The sequence below is a fragment of the Osmerus mordax genome, chromosome 20 (assembly GCF_038355195.1).
Source record: "Osmerus mordax isolate fOsmMor3 chromosome 20, fOsmMor3.pri, whole genome shotgun sequence".
Lineage (NCBI taxonomy): Eukaryota > Metazoa > Chordata > Actinopteri > Osmeriformes > Osmeridae > Osmerus > Osmerus mordax.
Window position 1 is genome coordinate 9255408 of NC_090069.1, and position 14490 is coordinate 9269897.

General features: G+C 39.9%; 1 protein-coding gene across 7 annotated transcripts in view; it reads right to left on the reverse strand.

Annotated features, from left to right (window-relative positions):
- sema4d (sema domain, immunoglobulin domain (Ig), transmembrane domain (TM) and short cytoplasmic domain, (semaphorin) 4D) overlaps positions 1 to 14490 on the reverse strand; it is a 159168-nt gene that overhangs the window by 65474 nt on the left and 79204 nt on the right. The window lies entirely within an intron of this gene.

Consider the following 14490-nt stretch of genomic DNA (forward strand, 5'->3'; position numbering starts at 1 on the left):
AAATTATCACAGTACAGGAAAATCCATCATGGCGGACCTTATGGGTCCTTGAGGCTTTTTTGTTCCTCATGAAAAATGAGGCATGCACACCAAGTTTCAGAAGAATTGGAGCAATAGGGTGGAAATGCCATCACTTTGAAAATCGGACTTTTTGGCGTGGCCTGTGGCGCCCCCTATGGTCCGATGTGGCCCATATTTGGTGTGGGGGTATCCACTTGGATGTAGTATCAATGTGCCAAATTAGAAAATTTATGACCAGGGACTTTTTGAGATATTGGGGCGCAAGGAGAAGAAAAATAATAATAACAATACCAACAATAACAATAGGTTCCCTCCTACCGGAGGAACCTAATAAGAATACCAACAATAACAATAGGTTCCCTCCTACCGGAGGAACCCTAATAAGAATACTAACAAAAACAATAGGTCCTATTGTTATTGTTATAGTAACCTATTGTTATTGTTGGTATTCTTATTCTTATTATTTTTCTTCTCCTTGCGCCTCTATCTATTAGTATTCTTATTTAGGTTCCCTCCGGAGGGAACCTAAATAAGAATACAAACAAAAAAAATAGGTTCCCTCCTACCGGAGGAACCCTAAGAATAAGAATACTAAGAAAAACAATAGGTTCCCTCCTACCGGAAGAAGCGTAAATATAGCTGCAAGCAGCGATGCGGGTTCCTCCGCAAGATGGGAAAATATTATAAAAATTTACATTTTAGAAGATAAAGAGTTGGACAAGAGAGCAAAACTACTTCATGTAGTTGGCCAACAACAATTGGCTCAATAGGGCACCAATAGGGTAACCTCATGAGCATAAGGTTACAAGTCAGTCTCTCTATCCTCTCTGCTACACACCAACTTTTGAGATTTTATTAATAGAAATGGCAGAGTATTACCTTTGGTCAGCATTGGGACAAACGGTTGACATTTCAATGTCAAATTGCATGAAATTGCACATGGTACTACTTCAGAATGATGTCATCTCGAAGCCAATAAGGTTTGAAAAACCATCAGTCAAAATGATATTTGATTTATTGACACAAAGATATTGAGGCAATGTGGACATTTACATAAATACCCCCCTTTCAGCCATTTTGTATTGCATTTCTTATTCCATTTCACCCTATATAAAGACACATCTGCCAACACACAACTTCCATCCATGCTGTTTCCCTCTCTCCCATCGCAGGTCATGCCAAGGCAGAAATGCTGCGGCGGCCGCATGAGATTTAGAGGTAGTCCAAAAACATACCTCCCACAATTGACACATTTTAACCACAGTACTCTTTTCAAACTTTTCCCATGATGGCTGAAAAACCACAGATATTTTAACTCTTCTGGAGTTGGTCTCTTTCCAGAATTTCAGTCAATGCACAATTAACAATAGTCATGTGGGCAACTGGGCTAGGGCAGAGCTCATGTTCAGCTCCTTGCGAGAATAGCCTATGGCTGTACAGTAGCCGACTCTCTGGTCCCATTAAAATACACAACATGCACAATCAGGGTGACCAACAAGATTATATTAACTGACAAACAATAACATTACAAACATCTAACTGAACAGACACAACAACTGAAATCCCTCGCACGGCTGTTGTAACCGCACTATTTTCCACAAGTCTTTGCTTATTTGATATACCGCACTGCATGCTGGGTACCCAAGGGGCGCTGACGCTGATTATCTAGCTGTGCTCCGACTGTGAAGGTTAAGAAACGGTTGACATTTCAAGGTGAAATTGCACATGATATTTCAGAATGATGTAATCCTGTTTAACTAAACAGATAATAAAAATTATGACAGGCCATTATGACATGGCTGTAATGTAGTGCTCACTTTTTCCACAAATATCTTTATTGATTTTTAACACACTGTTAACATTTTGACAATTGAGGTACACGTATGTACCAGCATGACACAGATATAAATGTAGTGCTCACTACATTTGTTCAGAATATACAATTATGAAATGAATTGATTTCAAAAGATATAGCGAAGAAACACTCAGCCATAGGCTACACGAAATCGCATAGGAATTGAATGTTTCCATGTTGTGTTACGCGTATTTTGATCGTATTGTCTGGGTTAGCAGCGACGTTCTTAGTATGAATTTTTTATATGTGGTGTCAGAAGGAGCTGTGATGTCGTGGAAAATACGGCTATTGCCTCGAAAACAACCCCAAATATGTGCATAGTAGCCTACATTCGGGTAGTGTCTATGGGAACCAGTTGATTCAGAAGAAGCCAAATAAAGTGTGACCTGAAGGCCAATGTAGTTAACAAATCCGTAACGATTAGGCTAAAATTTGTGAGCTGGTATAGCTCGTGGTGTAAATCAACGGACTATGGTGCGGACGCATTTTTGCTCTAGTGCGATCGAATCCCACTTCATGCGAGCCTGCAAATGTTTTATTTTGTCTCCATTTATTTTGTCGCGAATGGTAGCCTAATGTAGTGCGCACGTAGCCTATAGGCCTACTTTCATATTTGACGCAGCAAATATGAGATCCGACTTGAAAATCGCCAGTAATATGTTTGTGAATTTGTGACGAATCTGGTAATAGAGGCAGACTGCTAGGTGCAAGAACAGCTGGGGAACCAGTTAAATTGGGAACCAGTTGGGACGTAACACCGCCTAAGCCTATGCGGTCTCCCTTGCGTCCAAACTCACTCCAATTACAAAGACTTTCACGACCCAAATCACAATTCTGAGCCTACAAGTCTGTGGGGAATCACTTGTTCTCCTAAAAGCTGGCCTCCTCTACCTTTTTGATGAAGAATTTGCCGAGATGCTAAATGATTCACTAATTATAAACACAGAGGGAAAAAGCTAGCTACTTTTCGAGTTCGGTTTTCCGTCACTTCAAGCTCACGATCTAAAAGGTCTAAAAGTGCTCAAACCTTCACCATCATTCAAGAGTAGTGTACTTTCACGAACCCAATCATTGATTCTATCTTAAAATGTGTAAAAACAGGTGACATGACTTACCGAACGTGGCTGCCTCCAACACGGCTATCAGGCGATTCCAGTTGAAAACAACAATGGCCGCCGAAAAATAATTTATATTCGTAACGGCGAGCTGCGATTGGAAACGAAATGAAACAGGAGCTAAAGACCGAGGCTGGGGTCTTGGTCAGCACACAATTTCCAGAAAGGATGTGTGTGCGTCTCGCCAAGCTCACGCGTGTGTCAAGTAGGGTGACCATCTGTCCCGCTTTGCGCTGTATCGCACAGCATTTTCAATATGCGACGTGCGGGACAAGGGGTGAAAATGCTGTGCGACACAACGCAAAGCGGGACAGGTGGTCACCCTAGGGTCAAGGGGCAGGATGAGTCTGTGAGAATTTGGAGAGCACGCGCTGTGGAGCAATTCAATTGAATTCAATCATATTTTCACATACCAAGGTGAAACTGTTTATGGTACTTCAGAGTGATGTCATCTTGAACCCTATTAGGTTTGAAAAACCATCAGTCAAAATTACATTTGATTTATTGACACAAAGATATTGAGGCAATGTGGACATTTACATAAATACACCCCTTTCAGCCATTTTGTATTGCAATTCCATGTCACCCTATATAAATACATGTATTCTACAAATCTGTAACAAATTTCAAGTCGATTGGATCTATGGTTCATGAAGAGAAAGTTTTTGAAGGTTGTACCAAATTTGGACAGTACAAGAAAATTCATAAGTCTGACAATATGGGTCCTTGAGGCTTTTTTGTTCCCCATGAGAAATAAGGCATGTCTACCAATTTACAGGCATTTTGGACTAATGGGGTGCTGGGGAAATCACGTAGACTTTGGGCGTGTTGTATAGTGCCACCTATGGGCGTACATGGGCCACTAGCCGTCTGGGAGTAATGAGTGACCTGTTGTATCATTGGGCCAAATTGGAAAAAATCGGGTCCTGGACTTTTTGGGCCATTTAGCTGAGAAAAATAAGAATAAGAAAAATAAGAATAAGAACAAAAACAATAGGTTTCCTCCTACCGGAGGAACCCTAATAATAAGAAGAAGAATACTAACAAAAACAATAGGTTCCCACCTACCGGAGGAACACTAAATATAGCTGCAGGCAGCAATGGCGGGTTCCTCCTCAACATTTCAAACCATTACAAAATTGACATGACACAGACATGTATTTCATACATGTACACAACATTTCAGGACAATTGGATCAATGGCTGATTACAAGGCATTTTTTGAAATTATTCACAAATTGTCACTGTAGAGACAAATCCATGCTGCTGACATTATGCGTTCTTAAGACAAAAAAATGCCACCCTTTTGAAAGGGACATGCACCTAAATAGAATGTTCATTCAGGGAGAAGGTATGTGGCCGTGAACATTGCGTTTTGCTATGTTGGATCGATATGATCCATGTTCTAGCTCTCGGAGTGCTTAAGAATATGCTGCACCTGCAATTATCTTGACTACTTGAATCTACTTGAATAAGTCGGATTGCGTGAACTAGAATTGGCCTTTATGGAACTGCTTTAGCCCCGACTGACTTGCTCGGCTAATTCAAGTCAGGTTTGGGACTTTAATCCCAATTTTGTTGAGCGGCCTTCACAGTGTTTCCTCTAGGATTATTTTTTAGCAGTGGGGGCAGGTCTGTCCGAACCCCCCCCTTGCCAAAACAAATTTCTAACCCTAACCCTATATTTCGGAGCAGGTTAATGTTATAGTTTAATAGCTAATGTAATATTGCACATATTTTCGTCCTATTTACCCTAAAGCAATAAAGTTAGGCTACTTAACCCTTGTGTTATCTTCGGGTCATTCTGACCCATCAGTCATTGTGACCCACCGTCGTATTGCGACAACTTTACCGCATACAAAAACAAAAGGAAGCACCACTCTGAAGCATGTAGCCTACTCTGTCTGCTTCATTTGATCTGGATAGGCTAAGCATTCTGTAGCAAATAATAACAATAAACCCACTATTTATTAATTTAAACTACTTCAGCTAATAATGCACCTAAAATACAAACGTGAGCAAGGGCAGCAATCGCTATCGAATCAACAGACGTGCAATTTAGCTAGCAGGGGAAGAATACAAACAACGAAAATCGCCAGTTAACTTCATTTAAATTTGCAAGAACTATAGACTAATACAATAACAGGCTTAAATGAACTGACAACACAAGTTATATGACTTACAGTTCTCAAGGACGCACACATGCAATCTCAACTGCGGTATGAAGCGCGTGTCCGTGCTATTCCCCCGACATGCACTCTAACATTCACTGCTGATAGACGGCCTAAAATTTTGTACAGCCCGATTTCTGATACCGTGGCGGCAGAAATTTAGCCATGGCGGGCCGACACTGAAAACACTGGCCTTTATGGAACAGGCCCCTGGCATTATTAGAGAAATGCTCTAATAATGGAAAACACCACATGTACTGTAATCCATACCTATTGACTACAACTAGAAAAATATATTGATCCTCGATTTGATTTAATGAAAATCTGTTTCCAGGGGCAATATTCCAGACTATAGGACACACACATACCCTGGAAGTTGAAGGATGCCTGCCCCTGCCCCCGACCCCCCCGGGTTTAGTCTGGGCTTTCAAATATTGTGTCACCCAGATTCCACCATCAGGCCAGGGTGGTAAAGGGGGTCAAACAAACAGAGTCCTATTGTATTCAAAGGACAAGGGTGACCCCCCCCCCCCCTCCATGCGCGCCAGCCACCATTCACCAAAGAGCATCACATTAGCAGAACAATGAAACACAATAAACAAAAGGCCTATTTCCTCTGCCGACACTCTACCAGCCATGCCAATCGAAATGCCAGACAAGATTAGCGGAACCCTGAGTCAAAGTCTCAGGGACTCAAGGCCCTGAGAGTTGGATCAAGAAGGGGACGATCTAGTGAGAGATTGCCTGGGATAACAACACAATGAGAGAGACTGAGTGGGACAGTCACTGAGAGACTTACTGACACAAACATTTTACAGACAGATGGACAACAATGTAAGAGGCTGAATTAACCTTCCCCAACACTTATACAGAGACTCCCACATCAGAGACTTTGAAACCAGCTTCAACCATTTGAAAGCCAGTGTGTTACGATATAAAAAATATATAAATACAATAGGGCAGCAGGGTTAGCAGTTTATTTGTCCAAGCTGTGAGACTGTAGACAGTAACCTTACCGGCCTGCGAGATTCAAGACTTTGGCCCTGCTGGCAGATCTCTTTGAGCTTATTGTCTTCCCCCAGATCCTTTGGAGAGACAGAGTTTGACACCTGCTCTGGGACTCTGTTTGCTCAGCACTGTACTGCTAAGTGTGTGTGTGTGTGTGTGTGGAGGGGGGGGGGGGGGTATAGAGAGAGAGAGAGGGGTACTTCAGTACTTGCCAATGACTCCAATCCCCTCCCAACTTTTCTCTCCTCTGCTGGCAAATCATACTTTAACATATTGATCCTGGAACTGTTATTTATTGATAGCCTAACGTTATGCTAGTTACATATTGATAACATGCTACTCTAGCTTGCTAACGTGCATAAAAGGGAGATGGACAAGATTGATCCCGGGTAGCTGGTCAATGTCCTCTGAATTTGATTTTGGCTCTTGAGGCTCAAACTTATATGGCTGTGTAAATCCAATCCTTTCTTTCATTTTTGTAATAGAGTTGCAGATATTTGTTGTCGAGTCTAACCCTTTGTTGTAGCGGTATTTGACAGTTGAGAGAGGAGCAGTTTTCCCGTGAGTGGGCGTGGTTTCAGCAACCTCAGCGGATACTCTGAGATCTGAGAAAACAGCATTTTTTTCAAGATTTAGATCATTAAATTGAGTTATTTGGTGATTTTTTTAATCATTCAAATTTGGCTGGGTGGTTAGGAACAAATTTTTCTGTGGTGTGACAAACTCAAAATACATATTTTGTTGTACCTTTACAGGGACTTTAGTCAACCACCGTTTGCACAGACATTTTTACATTTGTGAACAACACAAATAAACTAGAGAGGGTACAATTTCTGGGGAAATTTTGGGGTCTGTTTTTTTTTACTGAAATTTTACAACTTATATTTTATATACAAATGCTTACTTATTATTTATGAAGATTGCATAGATTTAAAAGAATACATTTGATGCTGCTCATTTACAATGAGCATTTACAATGAGCAGCCTCACATAGTTGAAAAGTTGCATCAAAACGAAGAAATTGGGAAATCTTGTGTAAAAATGGTCCTTACCTCAATGACTTAAACGTCCCTTAAAAGTGCTGTAAAACAAATTTCATGATTTGCTTCTCAGTACATTATATACGTGTGAAATGAGTTGCTGAAAGCATGTGCAAAGCTCTAAAACTTTGTCGCACTGAAATGTGTAGTTAGACCGTTGAACAGTTTCTCACACGTTTTCAGCTCAGGTTTTGTTAAGGCGGGGCAAAACCCAACCTATCTACGTCACAGCCACCTATCTACGTCAGATCACAGACGGTTTATATAAACTGCATTCTGTTACTCAGCTGGTATGATGCAAAGACAAAGTAATTAACACATAAAACACTCAGAGACTGTAGGTAGGGCTGTCTATATCTGCAATTGATTTAGCTAGTTGTTGCTGTTGTTGCTAAATTCAATAAATTCGAGGGGGCGGAGCTCCCTCGAATTTAGGGATGTTGTCAGTAACAACATCCCTGGTCTGAAGACTCTGCGCTCATGTGACCGGCTATCCACGTTGTAAGTAGGGAAAAGCGCATTCAACTTTGTCAGCTAATCTTACACTCTCTCTATATCAGCCTCTCTCAATCCTGGTCATTGAGTATACTGTAGCCCTGCAGGTTTTTAGATGTTTATCTGCTCCAAATGACTGGCTTGTGAAAACAAAAGTTGGAAGCAAGATAGGTAGCCTACAACTCCCCCCACCTGTCACTTAAGTCAGTCACCGCTGCTGTTGCTAACCAAACATAACTTTTTTTAATGCACCGGTGTTGTGTCCCGACTGGTTTCCAAACTAACTGGTTTCCCAGCTGTGCGTGCACCCATCAGTCCGCCTCTATCACCAGATTCGTCACAAATTCACAAACATATTTCTGGCGATTTTCAAGTCGGATGTCATATTTGCTGCGGCGAATATGAAAGTATAAGCTACGTGTGCACTACATTAACATTCACAACAAAATAAATGGAGACAAAATAAAACATTTGCAGGCTCACATGAAGTGGGATTCGATCACACTATAGAGCAAAAATACATATTCACCAAAGCCCATTGATTTACACTGTGAGCTATACCAGCTCTGAAAAATTATCTAAACCGTTACGTATTTATTAACTACGTTGGCCTTCAGGTAACATCTTGATTTGGCTTCTTCTGAATCAACTGGTTCCCATAGACACTACACAAATGTAGGCTACTAATCACGTATTTGGGGTTGTTTCGAGGCAATAGCCATATTTACCACAACATCAAAGCTCCTTCTGACACCACATATTTAAAATTCATACTAACAACGTCGCTGCTAACCGAAACAGTACGATCAAAATACGCGTAACCCTTTGAAAACACAACATGGGTCTATTAGTTTCCTATGCGATTTTGTGTATGGCTGAGTGTTTCTTCGCTACATCTTTGAAATCAATTCATTTCATAATGTAATATTCCGATCAAATGTAGTGAGCACTACATTACAGCCATTCACGCCATAATAAATGGAAACTAAGAAAATAAAAGATTCTCAAGCTCGAATGAAGTGGGATTCGATCCTACGAGCAAAACCACATTCATCACTGCAGACAGTTGCATTACACCAGGAGCAACTGAAGTACATGGGAATTTTAGGAATTCTGTCACGGATTTATTAACTAAGTTGGCAAGTTGGTTGTCTGCGATAAAAAAAAAAACAGTGTTCATCACGCGTGCAATGCACGTCAGCGAATATGTTCTCAATAGTATGTTTCAAGTAGGCTACAGCCGAACCCTCGTTCTGTTTTGATCAATAGTAATCGAGTTGATAAGCGTGTCTTCTTGTCTGATCAATACGCAACTGTGAAGTGCGCGAATGGACAGAGCGGCCAGTAAACTGTTGTTCCGCTGCGAGGGCCAGCCCCGACGTGCACGAATACACCTGTACAAATGCAAATTAAATTTCCACTCAAAATGCTGACAAAAGTTTGATTAACGATTTCTAACGCAGCTTCCATTGGTATTGTAGAGTCACCAACAAACCACGTGCCATCACACCTTTCCCCTACCCCCAACAAGGAGAAAGGGGGTTTCCCCCGTTCTTATCAGAAGCTTCAAAGCTTCTGGCCCAGCATGGGGTCAGGAACAGAGGCCCCACAGCCTCATAGTATCAGACAAAGGATTTCTAAGGAAGAATGTTTGGTAACACTTTATAATAAGTCAACGCTTTTTGGCATTTACTAAGTGTTAACTAATAGTTAGTTAATTCTTTAGAAAACATTTTGAAACATTAACAATACATTATTAAATAGTTAATAATCTTATTATTAAACACTATGTTGATAATTAATAAACACTGTTAAATATTATGGATTTTATTCCTAATACAATTCATAAGGTGTTTGATAACTGCATTATCATACTTTATAGACAGCTTGTTAATATAGTTGCAAACCAGTAGTTTAAAAGGTGTTAGTGGTACATGAGCTGCTTTAGAAAGCATTAGCAAATGGGGAACAAACCATTTACATTACCTTTACAAAGCATGAGTAAATAACTAACAACATATTTACTTATGTCTTTAATTAATGTACGCCAAGTCGAATACATTATGTACACCAATACTTAGCAGATATCTTAACAACTATTTTATAAAGACTTACTAATGATGCAACTTCTGATTAGTAATGCAAGTTATAAAGCATTTACTAACTGTTAGTTAAGGCTGTTGCGTGACCTAATCTAGTGTGAACTATCTATGCCTTATTAAAGATTTATAAGTTATTTATTAAGGTATTCTTGTCCATTCTCGCACCTCACATTCACAAAGGCTGAACATACGTTTCTCAAAAGGAAACAGACTCAACACAATGTGATACACAAAATTACTATTTTATTGAAGTAGTGACAGGCATGTGTCTTACTAACTACTTAGCCCTACTAGCCGAGAGTGACAGCGGTCGATACGTTAAAACCTCCTTTTGATATTTCCCGGCATGACCGAACGGTCGAGGTTAGTAAGTTGTTTATTATATGGCATTTTTAGCTCTTTTCATTTAAAACATGTCATTTTGTTCAGCTCTAGTCTCAAGTCTTCTCACGGTGTGTTTCAGGTGTTAGCACCTAGCAACCAATCTGAAATCTGAGCAACCAAACCTAACAATCTGCCTAGCGCTTGTCGTTTATCTCTCTGTGTTCACACTTTTCTGCTCTTTTAGAAAGTTAAGAATTTCCTCGTCGCTGTTGATGTCTTCATTGTCATCTGGATAGTAAAACTCCTCGATCTCGCTCATTTTGAAGATGACATCAGCGGAGGGCAATAAGAATACGTATCAGACCGCAGATGAGGTCAATACGCGCATAGATATATATAAAGACTATGGCTGTGTCTACTACCTCGCACTTGTGCACAGGAGCCCTTTCGGCAGCTTTTCATTTAATTTCTAAAATAATGGCGGACGAAATGACTCGCGAGCAGATTCGCTTAGATTCGCGGGTGTCACAATCAGATTTGCGTCCGTCACTTCCCGCCAAGTGGTTAACTTAAGTGTTCCATTTGAGACAGCACTACTCAGCAATGGAGTGCACTACAGATGTAAGTGCACTGTATTGCAGTGCACTGTATTGCAGTGTACTTAGTAAAGTGCGCGGTAGTAGACACAGCCCATGAATACGCGGCTGGCATGACTACCCATTCATCATGACTACCCATCAGAACGCTCGTACTATTGTTGTAATTGAACCAATATGCTGTTCTTATTGGTTCAGAAGACGTTCTCAAAAGAGTTGTTAATATGTTGCTTTGGAGATGTAGTGACGTCACCAGTACAAGTGCAGCTGATTGCTCTGACAAGATGGCGTCTGCTCCAGATTCGCCGTGTTTGATTTGGGATCTTCCCACGTATTGTTGTAGTATATAAGAAACCAAATGTTTACTCTTCGACAGGTCAGCAAACGCTTTGTCGCCTCAATTTGTTAAAACGATTTGTTTGTAAACATTTTAACAAATCTCTGCTTTCAAAGGCGTTTGCAGACCTGTCGAGGAGTAGCTAAACATTTGCAGTTTATTACAGCCATTTTTGGAAAATAAAATACAGCTTTGGGTAACCAACTTTTATACCAATTCTACTGTATTGCTTCTTAATGGAAATAAAATACTATTTTATTACCCAGGTAAATAAATTAACAGCTATTTCTTCTAAAAAACAAAAACACAACATCTATAGGCCTATAGTCTTTCTATAAATGCTTAATAAGGCATAAATAGTTCACACTTTAGATTAGGTCACGCAAAAGCCTTAACTAACAGTTAGTAAATGCTTTATAACTTGCATTACTAACTAATCAGAAGTTGCATCATTAGTAAGTCTTTATAAAATAGTTGTTAAGATATCTGCAAAGCATAGTGTACATCCTGTATTCGACTTGGCATACATTAATTAAAGACATAAGCAAATATGTTGTTAGTTATTTACTCATGCTTTATAAAGGTATTGTAAATGGTTTGTTCCCCATTTGCTAATGCTTTCTATAGCAGCTCATGTACCATTAACACCTTTTAAACTACTGGTTTGCAACTATATTAACAAGCTGTCTATAAAGTATGATAATGCAGTTATCAAACACCTTATGAATTGTTTTATGAATAAAATACATAATTGTTTACAGTGTTTATTAATGATCAACATAGTGTTTAATAATAAGCTTATTAACTATTTCATAATGTATTGTTAATGTTTCAACATGTTTTATAAAGGATTAACTAACTATTAGTTAACACTTTGTAAATGCCAAAAAGCGTTGACTTATTATAAAGTGTTACCGAACTTTATTTTGTGGATTTACAAACATATTCTCAAGAACTACATGGCTCATGGACACTATTTCAATGACAGTAGTTGATGTGTTATAATGTGTGCTTTTCTCATTTACTTAGAACGTTGTTTAATTGATGTTTGATTATAACTTCCCTTCAGGAAGAGTTACGTTAGTCAATTTTAGATCCAAAATAATTGTGTCATATTAACAAAACCATTTATGAATGTTGTATTGTTATATTCTGAAGTTTAAGCATTCCATGGACATTTGAAATAAAGGAACTCAAAGCTAGCAGCCACTTCACACCTCTAGGCATATCTCAGGATGACGCCCAGGTGGGGAATTTAACCAATGACCGAGTTCACCTTCACATGGATACCCCCCTGTTCTTTTGAGTATAAAACCCCCAAACGTACAATCACCCCCGCTTGTTCGTAGGAATACCTGAAGTGAAACGCGTCATTTCTGACTTTCCTCTTAACTTGCAAATTCACTGAGCGCCCGGAACTTTGACGAGAGATTCTGCTTTCTATTCGTTGGACATAACGAACCATTGACTCCTTTCTTCAAACCGACAAAAGTAACTGCGATTTGCAATATTTCTTACTTGTGACATATTGGCATGTTGGTGGTTTAATTGTTGATGTTTTATTGTAGTTTACAAATTATTTAACCTAACCATCGTTAGGCCAGTTGCCATTGAGTGTCCATTGTTGCTATAGAGGCGTACCTCTTCCTCTCTACCTCTAAAGGCCCCGTCACACCATAACGTTCTAGTCAACGTTCTATGACGTTAGAGGAAATGTTGGTAATCGTCCATGGTCGCTGGTATAGCGCTGGTATAGAGCCAGAAGAACGTTGTGTGGACGCTGGTGACGCTGGTAATCGTCGTTAATCGTCGGTGACCGTCGGAGAACGCTGGTCCCAAAAAAAGTTTTGAACATGCACAAAAGTTCTCATGGAGACCAGCGTTCTTCAACGTTTAATTCTAAACGCTGGATAACGCTGAAGAACATTTGTGGACGTTTGACTTGGTTGTTATTCATTGTTTGCGAAAGCAAACATCGTTCGCTTTCATCACACGTCGTCGCGACCCAGTGACACGTCGTCACACGCTAATAGTTTACATAAAATAATAGTTTACATAAAATATATACAAAGTGTACGTAGATGCAGTGTTGGTGAAGTTACTTTGCAAGTGCAACATTAGCACGGGAATTGTGCATCTATAATTCCAGGAATCTGTGTGTGTGTGTGAGCCACCAATTTCACAATATCACAGGCACTGTACACTATCTGTAGTTTAAGTAATCTGTGTTTGTGTTACACTGGCATCTTAATAACCGACTGCATCACTGGCACTGTGAACTAGTTAGACTGAAACAGAAAACACCCCAAAATATTCATTTGAAAGCAAAAGAACGTGAGTACCTATTTAAAATGAGGGTGTGCAAATTTGAAAGGGAGAGATTTTATAAAAGGAACACTGCTACCCTGCTATATAATTACTTTCAGGGTCCCTTGCTTAGCTAACCTAAAAAGACCACATTAAAGGCGAATGAAGGGTCAGCCCTAGCAAAGGGTGTATTTAGTCTGGGATGGAGAGATCTTTCAAAACAACACACCCATCCCAGGTCACATGGGCTGACAAAATATTTAAAAAGACTATAAACAAATGGTGAATGAAGTGGCTCCTGCAGTTGTGTTGGAACATGGCTCCCTGTCAACCAATTGATACACTTTTGTAGTTAAATAGTAAAATGAAATGACGGTGTCCAGTAAAAAAAGATGATGCTACTGACAAACTGTCAATGTCAGAATAGAGAGAAGAGAGACAGCCATTGCATATAGTCATGAATAGTCCTCACTATAATGTGGAAAAATGTTTAATTATCTCTATATCTACATAAGATGTAACCACACTAGTGGCAACAAACCTTTTAGGAGGATTTATTTTCTCCTTCCTTGAGGCAAATGTGATCTGTTGCCCAGGGCTTGGGGCGTAAACCAGGACTATTTTAGGAGCTGTAAAAGAGCTGTCCTTAGGCCTTGTGGTTCTCTGGTGGTGCTTATGGTGCTGGTTCTTTTGCTGGTGATTGCCAGGGGCAGGTGCCCCATCATCAGTCATGCCAACAGGGCTGAAGGTAAAAGACTGGTGCAGAGCCAGTCCCCTTTCTCTTACTGCTCTGATCCTCCTATGTACCCCTTCTCTTCTAATTGATCAGGAGAAGGGGTACACTTTCTGATAAATGCAACAAAAAAAATTAAGTGCGAAAAATCACTTGCTGAATCAACAGTTGTTAGGTCATACAACACCAGCATGTTTTAAGCAGGAACACACATGACATTAAAGTGGGTGTGGGAAGGGCACCATTTTACAGGGATTGAGGGGATCACAGTCATATTCAGCCCACTGGAGAAAAGGGAATCTAATTGTTTCTATAAAATAAAATCACTTGATTTGAAGTAGTAAGACTAGTGCATGTCAGTTTTAAAGCAAAGGTAGAAGCTATAA